The sequence below is a fragment of the Saimiri boliviensis genome, chromosome 15 (genome assembly GCF_048565385.1).
Source record: "Saimiri boliviensis isolate mSaiBol1 chromosome 15, mSaiBol1.pri, whole genome shotgun sequence".
In the NCBI taxonomy this organism is placed as follows: domain Eukaryota; kingdom Metazoa; phylum Chordata; class Mammalia; order Primates; family Cebidae; genus Saimiri; species Saimiri boliviensis.
In genome coordinates, this window is record NC_133463.1 from 76,272,386 (window position 1) to 76,292,463 (window position 20,078).

A 20,078-nucleotide genomic window follows, 5' to 3' on the forward strand; every position below is an offset into this window, starting at 1 on the left:
TTGTGCCTGTAATTCCAGCACTTTGGGAGGCTGTAGCAGGCAGATTGCTTGAGTCCAGGAGTTGGAGACGAGCTGGGGCAGTACAGTGAGACCCTGTCTCTACACACGCCTGTAGTCTCAGCTACTCAGAAGGCTGAGTTAGAAGGATTTCTTGAGCCTGGCAAGTTCAAGATTGCAATGAGCCGTGATCATACCACTGCACTCCAGCCTGGGTGAGAGTGAGAAACCCTGTTTCAAAAGAAATAAAAATGAAGGGTACATAATTCCCAATCCGTGTCAAGAAGACCTTGCTTACTCTGTTTTCTCAGTGAACTTTGTGGTTATTCTCTTTCTCCTGACCTGTCTGTATCATAGATAATATACGGTCCTACCCTTTAAAATTCTTACCTTTAAACACATTTCATGAAAAGAGGGTTTTGCAGCTAAAACCTTTACCCTCAGAATTTTATCTTATCCATGACTGGGTCATCCAAAACATTTCCACCAACCCAATAGAGCACAAGGGAAGCTAAGCAAACATTTGTTGAAAGAAAAAAATACTAAATATTAAGTTAACATCGACTGAACACTTAATATGTGCCAGATACTATAAGCGCATTACATGCATTATCTTATTTATTCTTCCCAAGAATTCCATGAGGTAGGTACTGTTATTATCCCCGTTTTAAAGATAAGAGGATGAAGGCTGAGAGAGTTAAAGTAGCACAGATTTATGGACTAGGAAAAGCGCTGGAACCTGATGTCCTCTCTTCTCTAGCCATGACACTGCCTAGTTCAGAAAATATGAATCTGGAGAAGGATAAGTGAATGGACAGTTAATAGGAATGTCCTATTGATTTCTTCAAGTTCTTGCTCTCAAATGTCTAAGTGGGGGCCCTCTGACCTTCCCTGCCATCCATCCCTACTTCAACTGCCTGATTTAATGGATATCTTTCAGGAAGCCAAGGTTGGCTAATACCATCTTCAGTGAAAATTTAGCTTTAAAAAAAAAAAAAAAAAAAAAAAAAAAAAAAGGCCGGGCGCGGTGGCTCAAGCCTGTAATCCCAGCACTTTGGGAGGCCGAGGCGGGTGGATCACGAGGTCGAGAGATCGAGACCATCCTGGTCAACATGGTGAAACCCCGTCTCTACTAAAAATACAAAAAAAAATTAGCTGGGCATGGCGGCACGTGCCTGTAATCCCAGCTACTCAGGAGGCTGAGGCAGGAGAATTGCCTGAGCCCAGGAGGTGGAGGTTGCGGTGAGCCGAGATCGCGCCATTGCACTCCAGCCTGGGTAACAAGAGCGAAACTCCGTCTCAAAAAAAAAAAAAAAAAAAAAAGAATCAAAATGAACCACATTTTCTCAGTGATAATCCACTTCATCTTGGCCCATGCTCCAGTTTCAAAATCCTCATCCTGCCCTCTTCACACTGCCTGAATTTGAATCCCTGTTCCACCATTTACTCTTTTTATTTTATTTATTTATTTATTTATTTTTTTTTTTTTTGAGACGGAGTTTCGCTCTTGTTACCCAGGCTGGAGTGCAATGGCGCGATCTCGGCTCACCGCAACCTCCGCCTCCTGGGTTCAGGCAATTCTCCTGCCTCAGCCTCCTGAGTAGCTGGGATTACAGGCACGCGCCACCATGTCCAGCTAATTTTTTGTATTTTTAGTAGAGACGGGGTTTCACCATGTTGACCAGGATGGTCTCGATCTCTCGACCTCGTGATCCACCCGCCTCGGCCTCCCAAAGTGCTGGGATTACAGACTTGAGCCACCGCGCCCGGCTATTTTATTTTATTTTATTTTATTTTATTTTATTTTATTTTATTTTATTTTTGAGACAGAGTCTCTCTCTGCCACTCGGGCTGGAGTGCAGTGGCATGATCTTGGCTCACTGTAATCTCCACCTCCTGGGCTCAAGCAATTCTCCTGCCTCACCCTACCCCCACCCCCACCCCCCAACACCTCGCCCCCTAAGTAGCTGGAACTAAAGGTGTGCACCACCACACCCGGCTAATATGTTTGTATTTTTAGTAGAGACGGGTTTTTGACACATGACCCAGGCTGGTCTTGAACTTGTGGCCTCAAGTGATCTGCCCACCTTGGTACCATTTATTCTTTAATCACAGGCAAGCTCATTTTTCCCACAGGGCAGTTACCTCTTTTGTAAAATGTAAATAAAATGGGCACTCCTCTGATTGGGTTGCTGTGGGGACTAAATCATGAATACATGTAAGTGCTTGTAGGAAAGTCCAAGGCTGAAAATCTCTCCATTCTTTCAGTATGTTTCTGGGACTGCATTAATAATCTCACCTGGAGAGGCAGAGGTCGCAGTGAGCCGATATTATGCCACTGCACTTCACCCTGGGTGACAAGAGTGAAACTTTGTCTCAAAATAATAATAATGATGATGATGATGATAATCTCACCTGAAGACAATGGCCAACATGTCAAGGCCCTTAATGAGTGAGAGAGTGGACCAAATCACCTTCTACATTCTCCTGTCCACCCCCACCCCAGTTTTCATGTTGAGATTTCACAGAGAAATAACATAGTCCACTTGTAAAATAAACCAAATGAAGGCTGGGTGTGGTGGCTCATGCCTGTAATCCCAACACTTTGGGAGGCTGAAGTGGGTGGATCCCTAGAGCCCAAGAGTTCGAGACCAGCCTTGCCAACTCTGTGAAACCTCATCTCTACAAAAAATACAAAATACAAAAATTAGCCAGGTGTGGTAGTGTGCACCTGTAGTCCCAGCTTCTCAGGAGGCTGAGGTGGGAGGATCATCTGAGCCCAGGAGATTGAGGCTGCATTGAGCCATGATCATGCCACTGCACTTCAGCCAGGTGACAGAAGTGAGGCCTTGTCTCAAGAAAAAAAATAAAATAAAATAAACAAAATGTCCGAACACTCCTAACCTCTCAGTGTTCTCCAAGGCTCTTTTCATTGCAACTGTCAGCATCTTAAGTTCTGTGTCTTATGCACCAGGAGCCATCTCTGCAGCCTTTCCCATCCACCCACAGCACTTTTTATTACACTGCCAGGTATAGCCATCATTTACAGGGGAGCAGCCCTCCATTCTGATAAGGCATAAAAAATGAGCTATGGAGTGATAGTCCAGCCATATGTCCTTCTGCCTTATCTGCAAATCCCATTATCAGCAATTTTCTCAAGCCTATTGAGGTCACTTCATTCTCTTATCCTCACCAACAAATGCTCCTACAGTTTTTCTTCGGCTCCTTTAGGAAAATTCACTAATAATGTACCATCCATTTTTTTATATTGGCATATCAATTAAGATGTGTTTCTGTCATTTGTGCAATTATTAGATTGTTTCCACTGTAAATCAAGGAAATGCAGACTACTGAAAAGCTATTTTTTTTTTTTAACAGAGTCTTACTCTGTCACCCAGGCTGGAGTGCAATGGCACGATCTTGGTTCACTGCAACATCCACCTCCCGGGTTCAAGAAATTCACCAGCCTCAGTCTCCCGAGTAGCTGGAGTTACAAGCACCCACCATCATGCCCGGCTAATTTTTGTACTTTTAGTAGAGATGGGGTTTCACCATGTTGGTCAGGCTAGTCTCGAACTGCCGACCTCAGGTGATCCACCAGCACCAGCCTCCCAAAGTGCTGGGGTTATAGGAGTGAGGCACCTCACCTGGCCGTATTTTTAAAATGGTAATAAACAGTACTGACATGAGTCTGGTTAGTATAGCACTCTCATATATCCCTGAGGCAGTACAAATTACAATATCTCTTTTTTCCCCTCAAGCTTTAGTAATATGAATCAAGGGCTTTATAAATGCCTCCAACTCAATAATTCCTTTTCTAGATTCTACAAGAAAAGAATCCTAAATATTAAAAACAGCTTTATTTCCAAAGATGTTCATATCAGTGTTATTTACCATAGCAAATCAATAAAACACTACAAACTTTTAAAAGGATGATTAAATGAGGTATTTTATAATCACCTAATAGACTATTTTGCAGTCATTTAACATTTGCTTTCAATTATGCTGACAATTTTTGTGACACATGTGAAATGGAAAAAAAGGCAGAACACAAAGGAGCATATATAGCATGATTGCAAATTTATCAAATGAAAACTTTCATTTAAAAGTAAGATAAGGCGCCGGGCGCGGTGGCTCAAGCCTGGAATCCCAGCACTTTGGGAGGCCGAGGTGGGTGGATCACCAGGTCGAGAGATCGAGACCATCCTGGTCAACATGGTGAAACCCCGTCTCTACTAAAAGTGCAAAAAATTAGCTGGGCATGGTGGCACGTGCCTGTAATCCCAGCTACTCAGGAGGCTGAGGCAGGAGAATTGCCTGAACCCAGGAGGCGGAGGTTGCGGTGAGCCGAGATCGCACCATTGCACTCCAGCCTGGGTAACAAGAGCGAAACTCCATCTCAAAAAAAAAAAAAAAATTAAAAATTAAAAAAATAAATAAATAAATAAAAGTAAGATAAGAAAATATAAAGGCACAAAAATGAAAGAATGCTATTACGGTAAATTCACAGGGCTGTGAGAAAGAAAAAGTCTTCTAATTTAGACAGAAAGGTCAGGAAGGCGTCTCCGAAAATGTAGAAGGAAAGCAAAAGTTAGTCGAGGAAAAAAAAATTAATCAAGGAAATAGCCTGGAAAGGCCAGGTGTGGTGGTTCACTCCCGTAATCCCAGCACTTTGGGAGGCCATGGTGGGCAGATCACCTGAGGTCAGGAGTTTGAGACCAGCCTGACCAACATGGTGAAACCCCGTCTCTATTTAAAATTTTTAAAAAATAGCTGGGCATGGTGGCGCACATCCGTAATCCCAGCTACTAGGGAGGCTGAGGCAGGAGAATCACTTGAACCCTGTAAGTTGGAGGCCACAGTGAGCCGAGATTATGTCACTGCACTCCAGCCTGGGTGACAGAGCGAGACTCCATCTCAAAAAATAATAACAATAAAACTGAAAAAAAATAGCCAGAATAAAATTAAAATAGAAAATTTAAATTTTTTAATTAACAAGGAAATAATTAATCAAGGAAAAAAAAAGCAAGTACAAAGTTTCTGAGTCAGGAAAAGCAAGATAAATAGGAATTACCGAGGCACTGACTATTAAGTGCTAACTATATATTGACAGTTGAGCCAGAACTAAAATTTCCTTGCATTGAATAGTGTTCAATTCATTTTTTTTTTTTTTTTTGAGACGGAGTTTCGCTCTTGTTACCCAGGCTGGAGTGCAATGGTGCCATCTCAGCTCACCGCAACCTCTGCCTTCTGGGTTCAGGCAATTCTCCTGCCTCAGCCTCCTGAGTAGCTGGGATTACAGGCACGCGCCACCATGCCTGGCTAATTTTTTGTATTTTTAGTAGAGACGGGGTTTCACCATGTTGACCAGGATGGTCTCGATCTCCTGACTTCATGATCCACCTGCCTCAGCCTCCCAAAGTGCTGGGATTACAGGCTTGAGCCACTGCGCCCAGCTCAATTTATTTCTTGAAAAGAAAGCTTGTGCCAGGCTCAGTGGCTCCCGCCTGTAATCCCAGCACTTTGGGAGGCTGAGGTGGGCAGATTATGAGGTCAGGAGTTTGAGACCAGCCTGATCAACATGGTGAAATCCATCTCTACTAAAAATACAAAAATTAGCTAGGTGTGGTGGGGCACGCCTGTAATCCCATCTACTCAGGAGGCTGAGGCAGGAGAATTGCTTGATCCCAGGAGATGGAGATTGCGGTGAACCAAGATTATGCCACTGCACTCCAGCCTGGGCGACAGAGCTGGACTCTGTCTCAAAAAAGAGAATGAAGGAAGGAAGAAAGGAGGGAGGGACGAAGGGAGGGAGGGAGGGAAAGGAAAGAAAGAGAGAGAAAAGAAAGATTGCAGGTAAAAGCCTGAGCCTGGCACGTCATAGGACAGGATGGTAACAATAGTACTTATGCCCAAGGCTGTCACGGAGTAAAGAATTGCTAGACTAGGCCGGGCGCGGTGGCTCAAGCCTGTAATCCCAGCACTTTGGGAGGCCGAGGCGGGTGGATCACGAGGTCGAGAGATCGAGACCATCCCGGTCAACATGGTGAAACCCCGTCTCTACTAAAAATACAAAAAATTAGCTGGGCATGGTGGCGCGTGCCTGTAATCCCAGCTACTCAGGAGGCTGAGGCAGGAGAATTGCCTGAACCCAGGAGGCGGAGGTTGCAGTGAGCCAAGACCACGCCATTGCACTCCAGCCTGGGTAACAAGAGTGAAACTCCATCTCAAAAAAAAAAAAAAAAAAAAAAAAAAGAATTGCTAGACTTAAGCACTTAGGCCTGGCAAATGGCCAATTAGCACATGGAAAGTTGTTTGGTGGCTCATGCCTGTACTCCCATCACTTCGGGAGGCAGATTACTTGAGCCCAGGAGTTCAATACCAGCTTGAACAAGATTTCTATGCAAAAAATACAATAATTGGCCAGGCATGAAACACTTTCTATGCAAAAACTATGATAATTAGCCATGCATGGTGGCATATGCCTGTAGTACCAGCTGTCCCAGCTACTCAGGGGGCTGGCATGGGAGTTCTCAAGTTGGAGGCTGCAGTGAGCCATGCCTGTGCCACTGCACTCCGACCTGGGTGACAGAAAAGACCTGGTTTCAAAAAAGAAAAAAATAAACAAAAAAGAAAGGTAAGTCAAAAAGCACAGTGAGGGCCGGGCGCGGTGGCTCAAGCCTGTAATCCCAGCACTTTGGGAGGCCGAGGCGGGTGGATCACAAGGTCAAGAGATCGAGACCATCCTGGTCAACATGGTGAAACCCCGTCTCTACTAAAAATACAAAAAAAATAGCTGGGCATGGTGGCGTGTGCCTGGAATTCCAGCTACTCAGGAGGCTGAGGCAGGAGAATTGCCTGAACCCAGGAGGCGGAGGTTGCGGTGAGCCGAGATCGCGCCATTGCACTCCAGCCTGGGTAACAAGAGCGAAACTCCGTCTCAAAAAAAAAAAAGCACAGTGAGATACTACTTCACCACTGACATGACTAAAATGATAAAGAAAGCCAGATAACAACAAATATTGACCCAGGTCTGGAGAAATTGAAACGTCATACACTGCTGACAGGAATATAAAATAGTGCCTGCCGGGCACAGTGGCTCACGTCTCTAAGCCCAGTACTTTGGGAGGCCAAAGTGGGTGGATCACCTGAGGTCAGGAGTTTCAGCCCAGCCTGGCCATGGTGAAACCCCTGTCTCTACCAAAAATACAAAAAACTAGCTGAGTGTGGTGGTAGGAGAATTGCTTGAACCCGGGAGACAGAGGTTGCAGTGAGCCAAGATCGTGTCATTGCATCCCAGCCTAGGCAACGAGAGCAAAACCCCATCTCAAAAAATATATATAAATAAATAAAATGGTGCAGCCACTTTGAAAAATGGTTCAGCAGTTCCTCACGTGGTGAGAACAGAATTACCATATGAAGGCTGAGTGTGGTGGTTCAAGCCTGTAATCCCAGCACTTTGGGAGGCCAAGGCAGGCAGATTGCTTGAGCTCAGAATTTCAAGGCCAGCCTGGGCAACATGGTGAAACCCTGACTCTACCAAAAACACAAAAAATTAGCTATTATGTGGTGGCATGCACCTGTGGTCCCAGCTACTGAGGAGGTTGAGGTGGGAGGATTGCTTGAGCCCAGGAGGCAGAGGTTGCAGTAAGCAGAGATCACACCACTGTGCTCCAGTCTGGGCAACAGAGTGAGACCTCATCTCAAAAGAAAAAAAAAATTTTAAAGCAATACTATAATATCCAGCATTTCCAACAATCAGTAGATAGACAGACCCAAGATAAAAGAAAGCATATATTCACACAGTAATTTGTACAGGAATGGTCATAGCAGCATTATTCACAATCCCAAAGAGTAGAAACAACCCAAATTCCCCTCAATGAATGAGTGGATATATAAAATGTCATATATCCGTACAGTGGAGTGTTATTTATCAATAAAAGGAAGTGAAGTACTGGTAATGCTATGCTGTGGATGAACTTTGAAGAGATTATGCTACATTAAAGCAGCCAGGACAGTGCACCACACATTGAATTATTCCCTTAATATGAAATGGCCAAAATAAGCAAATACATAAAGACAGAAAGTAAGCTGATGCTTGCCAAGGCCTCAGTATGTCTGTGGGAAATGGGGAGTAGCTGCTAATAGGTAGAGGGTTTCTTTGGAGGGTAATGAAAATGTTCTAAAATTGATTGTGGCCAGGGACTGCAGCTCACACCTACAATCCCAGCTTATCACTGGGGGTACAGCTGAGGCTGGCAGGTTCTGCTCCACACTTTCTGCTTGTGGTCATTGCACCCAGATTCTAGTCTGCAAAACTCTTCGCTGTGCATCTCCGTCCACACGGAGGAGATGAGGCTGAGGTGGTAGGATGGCTTGAGCTCAGGAGTTCAAGACCAGCCTCGGTAGTGTAGCGAGACCCTGTCTCTAACAGGTTTTTAAAAATTAGCCGGGTGCATGTGCCTGTAGTTCCAGATACTCAGAAGCTAGAGGTGGGGAGGATCACTCGAGCCCAGGAGTTTGGGACCATCGCGAGCTATGATTGTGCCACTGCACTCCAGTTTGCGTGACAGAGCGAGACTCCTTCTCTCAAAATAAATAAGATTGTGGTGATAGTTGTACAACCGTGTGAATAACTAAAATTTGTTGAACCATGCAGTTTAAGTGGGTGAATTGTATGGCCTGTGAACTTTAGCTCAATAAAGCTTTACCATTACACATAATGGTAATGTATTTTTACCATTACAAAGGTAAAAAGGGAGGCAGGCGCGTGAGTGCATGTGCTAATCTAATGTTAGCTGTAATAGGATCATCATTATTAAACAAACTTTTTAAAAATACCTTCTCTCTGAGTATAAAATTCCTCCGAATAATCAGAACCATGAATATAACAGGAAAGTTTTTAAAACAGGGAACAAATACCTACAGAGGACAGGCACAAGCCAGAAAGGGATTATGGATGAATTAAGTGGGTGGCGCATATGGGAGTGGTGGAGACTGGGGCAAACGGAACAGCTCCTGGCTTTTCAACTTCCATTCACCTCTGAATGCACTACCAACTCTGCCTGTTTAAAGAAAGGCAAAAAATTCAGATGTTTCATGTGAAATCTATTGATGTATAAGTGTTGGCATCTATTTTTAAATGTTGTAAATGCTGAAAGGGTCAAAACCCATAATCCAAACCAATCTACCAGGAAGCAAGATTTGGTCCTCAAGCAAGTTTGCAGCCTCTGCTCTGAGTACTTTAGCATGATTTCCAAAACCTCCCGCCTCCACCTCACCCTGCCTGAGCCCACTTTACCCCTCACCACCTCTGCAAGAAGCTATCCAAGCTATGAAGAGAAACAGAAGAATTCATACATAAATAAAGAGTCCCAAAACATTCTCAAAGATGCCAAAGTAAAATTAGGGAGTGGGGCACAAAGTTTTTGATTCCTAATCTCATCAGAGCCCTATAACAGATTCTTTGTTCAAAGACCAAATTTAATTTACAATTTTATATCTCCAGTGAAGTCAGTTTTTATTAACTTCCAGAACAGAATTTGGATATACTGGCCGGAACTTCAATATGTTCCTATTTAGTGTTTAATCCTCTAATGCATTTCAATTAATTATTTCAGTTTTATGGCAAACTGTCTTCCGCCAACGTCCAAGCTGGACACCCCATGCCTCTCCACCCACCCAAACAGCCAGCTTGAGAGGTGTCCATATAATGACTTAAGGAGCTGAATGGGTAAAGGACAGGAGTGGAAGGAAATTGTGTCTGCAATTATGTACTAATGCTTCCCAGAGAAGCAGATGGCATTCCTTGCATAAATTATTATTTATCCTCGGAATTCCCCTCTGCCTATTACCAAATCAACCCTTGAAAAAAAAGTCTTTGTTGGGCCTGTGAAGTCCCCTGGCCAGTTTCCAACGTCAGCTCCCGCCCTGGCATCCCACCCTAGAGAGCTGCAGCAAGGGTAAGAATTCCAGCATGGCCCACAGGCTACCGTTTCCGAAAGCATCAACGTTCTAAATACGTGTGGACGGAGATGCACAGCGAAGAGTTTTGCAGACTAGAATCTGGGTGCAATGACCACAAGCAGAAAGTGTGGAGCAGAACCTGCCAGCCTCAGCTGTACCCCCAGTGATAAGACTCGCCGCATACAGACAGCACCAGGATGCCCACCCAGCACAGGGCTTAAACTGTACTGTTCATGCCCTCATGAAATCCTCAAAGAAGAATTGAGGTGGGCGGCAACATTCCACTCTGAGGAACTGAAACCAAGAATCAGAGACTCTTGAGACAAAGAAAAGTGCTTTTCTTTTCTTTTCTTTCTTTTTTCTTTTTTTTTTTTTTTTTGCATTTTTTGGTTTTTTATTTATTTATTTATTCATTTTGTACAGATGCGGTCTCACTATGTTGTCCAGGCTGGTCTCAACAGTGCTTTAGATCAGATCCTACCATGATGAAAAATTAAAATAATTTTAAAATTTTTTTTTTTTTTTTTTTTTTTTGAGACGGAGTTTCGCTCTTGTTACCCAGGCTGGAGTGCAATGGCGCAATCTCGGCTCACCACAACCTCCGCCTCCTGGGTTCAGGCAATTCTCCTGCCTCAGCCTCCTGAGTAGCTGGGATTACAGGCACGCGCCACCATGCCCAGCTAATTTTTTGTATTTTTAGTAGAGACGGGGTTTCACCATGTTGACCAGGATGGTCTCGATCTCTTGACCTCGTGATCCACCCGCCTTGGCCTCCCAAAGTGCTGGGATTACAGGCGTGAGCCACTGCGCCCAGCCTATTTTAAAATTTTTTAATTTAAAAATATACTGTTTTGTTTTGTTTTTTTGTTGTTTTTTTTTTTTACAGGGTCTCTCTCTGTAGCCCAGGCTGGAGTATACAGTGGCACAGTCTAGGCCCACTGCAACCTCTGCCTCCCAGGCTCAAGGAGTCTTCCTATCTCAGCCTCCTGAAGAGCTGGGACTACAGGCAAGTGCCGCCATGCCTGGTTGTTTGTAAAGATGGGGTTTCACCACATCGCCCGGGCGGGTCTTGAACTCCCGAGCTAAAGCGATCTGCGCGCCTCAGCCTCCCAGAGTGCTGGGACTACAGGTGTGAGCCACTGCTCCCAGCCAAAATACTGCTAATCTCGATGTCAACAAGGTAGCTAGCATTTTTGAGTGCCTGTGATGTCATTTAACCTCAGGACAGCTCTAAAAGACAGCTATAGTTGTTGCCATCTTCTACAGATTGAGAAACTGAGGCCCAGTTACGTGAAGGAATTTCCAAGGCACCACAGCCAGTCAAGGGCAGGGACAGAACTCCAGTTCTGGCTTACGGGGATTCACGGGACCACCGAGGCTGACACTAACCGATTTTTCCTCCTGTACACCATCACTGCTTCATTCTCTGCCCTCGTTTTCTCACCAAAACCAAAGTCAACTTTACAAGCACAGATATTACTAACTTGTCTTTTTTTTTTTTTTTTTTTTTTTTTGAGACGGAGTTTCGCTCTTGTTACCCAGGCTGGAGTGCAATGGCGCGATCTCGGCTCACCGCAACCTCCGCCTCCTGGGTTCAGGCAATTCTCCTGCCTCAGCCTCCCGAGTAGCTGGGATTACAGGCACGCGCCACCATGCCCAGCTAATGTTTTGTATTTTTAGTAGAGACGGGGTTTCACCATCTTGACCAGGATGGTCTCGATCTCTCGACCTCGTGATCCACCCGCCTTGGCCTCCCAAAGTGCTTGGGATTACAGGCTTGAGCCACTGTGCCCGGCTACTAACTTGTCTTATGAAACTTTCCAGAAGAGAGAGAGAGAGAGAATACATGCTTTAGCAAGCCCCTTGGAGGCAAGGATTTGTCCATTTTTCTGTATCCATTGTCTTGATACACATGATGCCTTAGCATTATGCCCCAGGAAAATGGCAAAAGTAAGAGCTAACCTCTCATTCCTCATTTCCCTAAGGAAATTTGCCCTGGTCATCACCAGCAGCAGAGAAATAGAGAGCGCCTGGCACCAGGCTTGACTGGTGGTTGGGCAGAGGCAGCCAAGGGTATGCAATCAAAAGATTTCTAGTGCTGAGTCTCATGTCTACTACTCTGTGAGTTTAAGCCAGTCCCTGCAACACCTCAATTTTCCCCAACTGTTAAATGGAATTTTAACCTCCACCTTCTAGGATTACTATGGAGATTTACGGAGGGAATGCAGTGGGGCTTTCTAACCATTTTAACTCACTGAGATCCATTTCCCATATTGTCCAATTCCAACACACACAGAAAGAAAGGATTCATAAAAGAATACTTCACCTGTGATACACTTTGACATTTTCTGTGCTCGGCCATTTCGTGAAATTGCTCATCATAATTTATTAAATTCATTTCTTTTTTACTATTTTTAAATGTTTATACTTGTAGGGGGGTTCAAGTGAGAATTTCTTACATGTATACATCACCAAGTTGTCAAGTCTGGGCATTAAATGTTTTCATTATCCAAACAGTGAACATCGTTAAATTGATGTCATCATCCACTACGGGGCCATCACTTGCCATTTGAAAGCTCTGACAGTCTGCGCTTCTCCCTAGCCCAGTTCCTGTTACCATCTTCCCATCCTCCCCTTCCTTCTTCAGTTCTGATGGAATTTTCCTCCCGAGGGATTATAAAGATGTAAGGAACGGGCCTGTAGGGGGTGCTGTTCCACACTGTCTTAAGTGTGGTTTGGTTTTTATTTTGTTAAATTTGCTTTTTGGTCAACGAGGCCAATTCTTCTCATCTGCACTGGCTCCCATCCTCGTCACCCTTGCTCCAGCAATGTCGGGGCCCAACTTGTCAACAAGGACACATGAAGAGAGCCAGCCCTACCTGTCGATGGAACCAAAGCAAGGGCAATACTTCTCTCTATATATTGATTAAAACTGGGTTAGGGGCCAGGCGCGGTGGCTCACGCCTGTAATCCCAGCACTTTGGGAGGCTGAGGCGGGTGGATCACGAGGTCAAGAGATCGAGACCATCCTGGTCAACATGGTGAAACCCCGTCTCTACTAAAAATACAAAAAAAATTAGCTGGGCATGGTGGTGCGTGCCTGTAATCCCAGCTACTCAGGAGGCTGAGGCAGGAGAATTGCCTGAACCCAGGAGACGGAGGTTGTGGTGAGCCGAGATCACGCCATTGCACTCCAGCCTGGGCAACAAGAGTGAAACTCCGTCTCGGGGAAAAAAAAAAGAAAAAAAAAAAAAAACCTGGGTTAGGTTAAGCGTGCCTTCAGCTCGGAAGCTCACTCTAATAGCATTCCTTCACTAAGCATTTACGGAGTACCTACCACGTGCCAGGCACTGTGCTGGGCTCTGGAGACCACGTACTCTGTGAATGGCACCTTGAGACTGTGCCATATGGAGACTTTCTTGATGGGTAAGAACATGAGTAACACACAATCCATACCGACCCCAGAAGCTTGTGCTCAAGGAATCAGATATTAAAAAGCACAAAAGCTATAAAAGTTTAATTTTTTTTTTTTTTTTTTTTTTTTTTTCAGATGAAGTCTCTCTCTCGCCCAGGTTGGAGTGCAGTGGCACCGTCTCGGCTCATGGCAACCTCTGCCTCCCAGGTTCAAGCAATTCTTCTGCCTCAGCCTCCCGAGTACCTGGGATCACAGGTGCGAACCACCATGCCTGGCTAATTTTTGTCAATTTTAGTAGAGATGGGGTTTTGCCATGTTGGCCGGGCTGGTCTCGAACTCCTGATCTCAGATGATCTGCCCGCCTTGGCCTCCCAAAGTGACAGGATTACAGGTGTGAGCCACTGCGTCCGGCCAAAACTTGAATTTGTGTTTGTTTGCATTTGTTTCTGAGCCAGGAACTCACTCTGTCACCCAGGCTAGAGTGCAGTGGCACGATCTTGGCTCACCACAGCCTCGATAGCCTGGGCTCGAGCAATCCTTCCCCTCCCACCTTTGCTTTCCAAGTAGCTGGGATTACAGACATGCGGCGCCACACCCAGCTAATTTTTTTTAAATTTTTTTGTAGAGAAGGGGGTCTCACTATGTTGCTTAGGCTGGTCCCAAACTCCTGGGCACAAGCAATCTGCCGGCCTCGGCCTCCCAAAGTGCTGGGATTGCAAGTGTTAGCCACCATGCTCTGCCAAACTTGTATTTTCTTTCCTTTTTTTTTTTTTTTTTTTTTGAGACAGAGTTTCACTCTTGTTACCCAGGCTGGAGTGCAATGGTGCAATCTCGGCTCATTGTAACCTCCGCCTCCTGGGTTCAAGCAATTCTCCTGCCTCAGCCTCCTGAGTAGCTGGGATTACAGGCACGTGCCACCATGCCCAGCTAATTTTTTATTTTTAGTAGAGACGGGGTTTCACCATGTTGACCAGGATTGTCTCGATCTCTTGACCTCATGATCCACCCGCCTCGGCCTCCCAAAGTGCTGGGATTACAGGCGTGAGCCACCGCGCCCGGCCCAAACTTGTATTTTCTAACACAGAGAATGAGAAGATGGTTAAAACTCTCAAGATAGGGGGAAAGGATCAGAAAAAGCTTCTAAAGGAAGACACTCGCACTGGATTACTAAGACGTAGGAGCAGAGACATCAGGCTGACAGCCTGAGGGCCGACCCTGCCCATAGACACACTTTGCTTCTCCATATTATTTTTTTCCCAACACAGTGTTGTTGGCTGGAAATCTCCATCTACTTCTTATAAAAAGTTGTGAACATTTTAAACCCTGGATTTCCACCCTCCCTGAAAAACTGGAAGCATTGCCACCCATGGGCCCATATTTCAGGGTAACCACCAGAGCAGGTGCCAAATAGGAGCCACCAGATCTACACAGGCAGATGCTCTCCAGTTTGCCATAGTCTCCACCACTCCCTAACTTGTACTCCTCATTTACATTCCCTGTCAGCCCTCTGTAAGCATCCAAGTTGGCAACCCTTGATGTGTTAGTGGTAAATGTGGATCAGAAATTAAGAGACAGTTTTTAAACCTGGGTGTTGAGCTACAATTTATGCTTTGAAGAAAAACAGTTTTTTCAATGTCTAGAACAGCTCACCAAGAAAAAAAAAAAAAGCTGTAGATTTCAGTATAAGTTTTGTCTAGCCAGGAATAAAGGTGCTACCCTCTGCCCTGGGCTTCCGGGACCACACGCTGGGGATCAGCTCCTGTGCAACATATGAAATCAATGAAAGGGGGGAAATCCTAACACAATGCGTTGATTCGTATTAAGTAGGAACAATGCCTAATTCTGCCTTCCTGAACTTCCAGAATTTTGCTTTTTCTGAATAGAGTGATCTGTAAAGTGGCATACACTTGGAATAGTAAGTAAGTCATGAAAGAGTTGGAGACAGGAAGGAGGTGGGTTTGGAATTAGTCTCCAAACATCAGATAATCTCTTTGTGATTCTAAACCTCAACTTGACAAGCTTGTATTAGTCCACAATGTTTCATGCTTGATGAAGTGATAAAGGACATCAATTTCATGGAACTCACTATGAAACACCATGAAATACTGATACAATGAACTTAAAACAGCCGGACTGCGGTTAACAATTGCTAACATTTGCTGAGTGTGGGACAGGCAGCAGGCTCCATGTTAAGTGTATTATCTCATTTAATTCCTGGAACACCTTCAATAACATAGATGCTGCAATTGTAGTAGTCCCATTTTACAGATGAGAAAAGTGAAATTCAGAGAGGTCATGTGACTTGACAGATTTAGCAAGAGTAGGTCTCCAACCAAGCTGATTCAGCAACCTCTGCTTATACTCTAGATTCTTGTATAGCCAAAAAGTTATTGAGTAAGGCTGCCCATTGAGTTAATTCTCTTAACCAGTGGAGAGTGGGCATACATTCATTCTCTCTAAAAGGACTGGCTGAGCGTTCACTATAGGCCAGACATGATTCCTGGCCTCAGGACTTTTATTTATTTATTTATTTTCAGGAGCTAGTAACATTCTATTTTTTTAATTTATTTTTTCTTTCTTTTTTTTTTTTAATTACACTTTAAATTCTGGGATATACTAGCAGAACGTCCAGGTTTGTGCCGTGATGGTTTGCTGCACCCATCAACCCGTCATGTACGTTAGGTATTTCTCATAACGCTATCCCTCCCCTTGCCTCCTCCGACCCCCGGAACATTTATAATCTCACGAAGAAGAGAAAAAGGAGGTCTTTCTCTGATAGCTAGAAAAGGCCACAGTTAGAAAGTCTATTTTAGCCGGAGACCCCAGATTCCACCCTGAAAACAAACGTTTATGTTTCAGAACAGCTTAATTAGATGCTTTCCAGAACTTCTTCTGGCTCCATACTTTTATGATTCTGTAAGATAATCATGGAAAAAGGAAGAGTCCACAGAGAAAATGGGGCTTGAGCTTGGGCTGGGAGGAAAGGTAGTTCTTAGATAAATCAACAAGAGAAGAGACAGGAAGTCTGGGGAACTGCCTGAACCAAAGTGCTGAGGTGGAAACTCGTGTATCACTCAGAGTGACTGTAAATAGATCTGTGTCTCTGAAGTGCAGAGTTGGTGAGAAATAGGGTAAGATAAGGTGGAGGCCAGATGCATGAGGGCTTGGAATTCCGGGCTCATAAGGGAGAACCTCATTTTAGGCCATGGGGGGCAACTGAAGAATTTGAAATGAAGAGGAAAGTAATCAGTGTGCAAGGTTAAATGAAGTGGGAGAGACCAGGAGCTATTAGCAATCTACTGCAAGACGATTCTTTTTTTTTTTTTTTTTTTTTTTTTTTGAGACGGAGTTTTGCTCTTGTTACCCAGGCTGGAGTGCAATGGCGCGATCTCGGCTCACCGCAACCTCCGCCTCCTGGGTTCAAGCAATTCTCCTGCCTCAGCCTCCTGAGTAGCTGGGATTACAGGCAGGCGCCACCACGCCCAGCTAATTTTTTGTATTTTTGGTAGAGACGGGGTTTCACCATGTTGACCAGGATGGTCTTGATCTCTTGACCTCGTGATCCACACGCCTCCGCCTCCCAAAGTGCTGAGATTACAGGCTTGAGCCACCGCGCCCTGCAAGATGATTCTAACAGCTACAGGGAGTGGGTGAAAAGGAAAGTGAGCCAATAAGGGAAGCAGAACAAGCTGAATGTGTGGGAATCTAATCAGGGGAGTGTGGAGTGAACCCAGGGATTCTCCACCACAGCACTGTTGACATTCGAGCCCCACTCTGTTACGGGCGCTGTCCTGTGCAATCCAGGACATTTGGCAGCGTCCTTGACCTCGACCCACTAAAAACGCAAAGGAGTAAGGCCCCATCCCTTTGTGACAACCCAGAATGTCTCCAGACATTGTCAATTGCCTCTGATTGAGACCCACTGATTTATGGAAATCGAAAGAATAATCATTTCCAAAAGCCTGACAGCAAGCAGCAAAGTCCGAAAATGAAATGGGAATGAGGCCAATGGCTTTGGTGGAAGGGATCACGAGATACCTTCAAGAAAGCACCTTCTCGGCCGGGCGCGGTGGCTCACGCCTGTAATCCCAGCACTTTGGGAGGCCGAGGCGGGTGGATCACGAGGTCAAGAGATCGAGACCATCCTGGTCAACATGGTGAAACCCCGTCTCTACTAAAAATACAAAAAATTAGCTGGGCATGGTGGCGCGTGCCTGTAATCCCAGCTACTCAGGAGGCTGAGGCAGGAGAATTGCCTGAACCCAGGAGGCGGAGGTTGCGGTGAGCTGAGATCGTGCCATTGCACTCCAGCCTGGGTAACAAGAGCGAAACTCCGTCTCCAAAAAAAAAAAAAAAAAAGCAAACATTTCTCTCCATGGGTTTCCTTTGCAGTAACCTGTATGTTCAACCCCGCAAGGGTCCATTATGGGAACACATGTCAACCAAAAAGACCATAGCAAAGACAGGCCAGTGAACCAAAGTGTGGAAGCTTTTGAGACTGGCTTGGATTTGGCGCTTATGGAACAATAAACCAAGCCTTTGAAGAGGTTCAGCAAAGGAGCCATTTGTCCACCCTTGTAGCTACGAAGTAAGGCAGGATTGTAGCAAAGAAAAAATAAATAAATAAAAGAAAGCCGCCCTGGAGATGTGACCAGAGTTTACTGGGTCCATCCTGAGACCTTCTGCTAGGATCTGAGGTCTGGAAGACGTGAATAGGAAACAACCTCAAGAACTCAGTGTAACACAGGACACTAAGCTCTCAGGCCTCGCCTTAAAAACATCTATTATTATTTTTGCTCAGCTCCTTTAACGAATGTTGTATACTAGAAACCAGGAAGAGAAAGGCCGCTAACCAAAAAAACATGCATTCTTTAAAATATACAGATTTTCTTCTCCATCGTGTTTGTTATCATTCCTGTGAATCAGTGATGCCGAATTTCATTTTCTCATCTGCTGAAGGGTTTTCCTGTGTTCTGCTCATTGGAACACATGGTTGGCATTAAAATGCTTGCGAGACCTTCTCTTTTTTTAACATTCCCTGGCTAGCTTGGTTTTTCATCTAACATCCCTTCTTTCAAAGCGATCTTTCCACTGGAGATAGCTATTTCTCATTCTCTTCCCTCACCTCACCTCTTGACAGGCCACACGTGACTTGAAAGAATTTTAAAAATAACAACTCGGCCACCGTGAGGGGCTTCAGTGTGACCCCCAAGTTCGCTAGCTTTTTCATCACCATGTCCCGTTTCTTTCCATATTACTAACCGCTCTTAACGCCAGAGGAGCAGTTCAGTGGAAGATTTTTGACAGGTAGGGAAAGAGATATTCAAAAAAGGTGTTGGGTGGGGGAAACTGGTGTTATTCGATACAAGTCTCACATTCTGAATCTCGCCTTTTGGGTCTCTGGGAAGAAAGGAGAAAGTTTGATCAAATTGGTCATTCTTTCTACACTTTTTTCTTTTTTCCTAAGTATAAAAATGGCATGACTACTACTGTGAGACTATGGCATTGTGAGAATGAATGATTCCTTTTTTTGGACTGAGTCTCACTCTGTCACCCTGAGTAGCTGGGATTACAGGCACGTGCCACCACAACTGGCTAATTTTTGTATTTTTAGTAGAGACGGGGTTTTGCCATGTTGGTCAGGCTGGTCTGAAACTCCTGACCTGGTCCACCCACCTCTACCTCTCAAGTGCTGGCATTGCAGGCCGAGAATGAATGATTCTTATTTGTACCATCTGATGGGAAAAAAATCTTTCCTTTAGCGACACACTACTCTCTTCCGTGAGGCTGTCCCATCAGACTATTGACCTGGAGTCTCAACCCCAGCCCTCTAGAAGACCTGCTGTTTCTTTCTTTCTTTTCTTTTCTTTTTTAAAGAAGGGGTTTCATTATGTTGGTCAGGCTGGTCTTGAACTCCCGACCTCAGGTGATCAGCCCACCTTGGCCTCCAAAGTGCTTGGATTACAGGCGTCAGCCACCATGCCCGGCCTGACCTGCCTTTTTTTTTTTTTTTTTTTTTTTTGAGACGGAGTTTTGCTCTTGTTACCCAGGCTGGAGTGCAATGGCGCGATCTCGGCTCACTGCAACCTCCGCCTCCTGGGTTCAGGCAATTCTCCTGCCTCAGCCTCCTGAGTAGCTGGGATTACAGGCATGCGCCGCCATGCCCAGCTAATTTTTTGGTATTTTTAGTAGAGACGGGGTTTCACCATGTTGACCAGGATGGTCTCGATCTCTTGACCTCGCGATCCGCCCGCCTCGGCCTCCCAAAGTGCTGGGATTACAGGCTTGGGCCACCGCGCCCGGCCCTCCTTTTCTATTTCTTAATGGTTTTTTCCAATGGACATGTATCACTCTGGTAATCATATATGATACTAGTAATCTCAGCCATTTCTCAATTCAGCAAGTGTCTACTCTAGATCAAATATGTCTCAAAAATTACCAAAGGAAAAAAAATCAGTTATGTCCTTTAACCTGGCTAAGATCTGGCTGTTTTCTCTCATGTAAAAATGGAGATGGCACCAAGCTGTTACTTGAAGTAACACCTTGGGTGATGTCACCAGCCTGTGGGAGAGTAAGGTTGAGTCCTAAACCCACCGGCATTTATATCTGCCTGGGGCTCACATGCCCTACACTGGACTGGCAAAATTTGAGAGTCAGATCTGAAGATCTGGTATATATGTCAACTTTAGCAACTTTCAAA

At 44.9% G+C, this 20,078-nt stretch overlaps 1 pseudogene; it reads right to left on the minus strand.

Annotated features, from left to right (window-relative positions):
* Positions 1-18,614, minus strand: part of LOC104652306 (zinc transporter ZIP1 pseudogene) — a 32,907-nt pseudogene extending 14,293 nt beyond the window's left edge.
* Positions 18,615-20,078: the final 1,464 nt, after the last annotated feature.